Source organism: Argopecten irradians, chromosome 5, assembly GCF_041381155.1.
Source record: "Argopecten irradians isolate NY chromosome 5, Ai_NY, whole genome shotgun sequence".
Lineage (NCBI taxonomy): Eukaryota > Metazoa > Mollusca > Bivalvia > Pectinida > Pectinidae > Argopecten > Argopecten irradians.
The window spans coordinates 27,595,771-27,597,212 of record NC_091138.1 but is presented as its reverse complement, the minus strand read 5'-3'; the positions used below and the strand labels follow the sequence as shown (position 1 = coordinate 27,597,212).

The following is a 1,442-nucleotide window of genomic DNA, read 5'->3' as shown; positions in this document are numbered from 1 at the left end:
GCTATGTCAGTTTCTGGTTCCCAAGGATCACCAGTTAGATTTTGTAGCAATGCCAGACCTAAGAAGATGTTTGTTATATCTTATTTCAAAGACATATTATGATCGTTTGCTCATCATAACAATGACTGTATACTTTGAAACAGTACATTCTCAACTGTCTGGTATGAAGTATCGGTATAACTGTCATAATGTATTTCAATAAATAATTAGGTAAAGTGACATTTCTTTTACATTCGTAGAAATTAAACGATTTTTTTTGTCATGTGCAGATTTCAAATCGAGATGTGGGTTATATTAGTCATGTGCCGATTTAGAATCGAGATAAGGGGTCCTATAAGAATTTCGACATCAAACTTAGCCACATCCTAACTTACCTATCCAATATTCACCAGGTGCATCAAGGTGGTCGGTTACGTCAACATGCATCAGCCGATCAGTAATAGACACAAGGTCAGAACCGTAACTGAAAATAAATTTTAAAAAAAGTATCCATTTTTGTGCTATATAGTCAGAGATCAAAAGTTGTATATGGAGAAACTATATTCCAAATCAGTAACTGTCAAGCAAGAATCACATTATTATATTGGATAGAAAAATTTGTCTTCGTAAAAAAAATAACAACTTTTTTCCTATTACAGCCCACGTAAAAACTGCATAATTTGCAATTATCTCTTTATTTCCCATACCGAATTCTGCTAACAAAAATCAGAGAAAAATAAAGAAAATGAATGCATCTCTCTAAACAGCGCCTCCTTTCCACAAAATTGCTTATCGTTGCATTTATTTGTTTTTTCTTTCCTTTTCATTACCATATGTGGCCATAAGAAACTGACTAACACTACCTACCTGCCACAGAACCTGTTTGCCTGTGACCAAGATAAAAACTGGTCAAACGGTCTGATACACCAAGTGTCCATTAAAGTCCAGTTAGATGTCCCACAGTCCAGCGTGATGTTCTACAATATCAGATTTCGTGTTCAATATGTCATTTTTATCATTTTCAGTGTATATTTTGGTTTCTTGCGATTCGATTCCATGCATTTCAACACTACTTCAATTCGATACCGGAATGTTAACGCAAATAGAAATAGATGGTTTCTTACGATTCGATTCCATGCATTTCAACACTACTTCAATTCGATACAGGAATGTTAACGGAAATAGAAATAAATGACAAATTCCGTCATTTACCGAATAACGTCATTTAACAAACCAATTCAAGAGGCGGTCAATTGCAATGTTTTGTTTTTACGAATGATATTAAGTGAATATACCTTTTGTGTATACTTACGTCTACCAAGACAGGGCCGGTCTGTGCCCGTACTACACCTATCCACATGAGAATTACGAGAAGTAACATTTTGGACCGTCTGCCAGAAATGCATCCAGTCCAACCAATGGCTAAGGTGAGTACAGACACCCTAAATACACCCGTCCATGCG

At 35.6% G+C, this 1,442-nt stretch overlaps 1 long non-coding RNA gene across 1 annotated transcript; it reads right to left on the bottom strand.

Moving 5' to 3' along the window:
• Positions 1-384: 384 nt before the first annotated feature.
• On the bottom strand, positions 385-1,442 carry LOC138323403 (uncharacterized). Its single transcript, XR_011208542.1, has 3 exons — positions 1,292-1,442; positions 847-956; positions 385-463 (listed from the first exon to the last, which is right to left on the bottom strand). It is a non-coding gene; the product is annotated as an uncharacterized lncRNA (long non-coding RNA).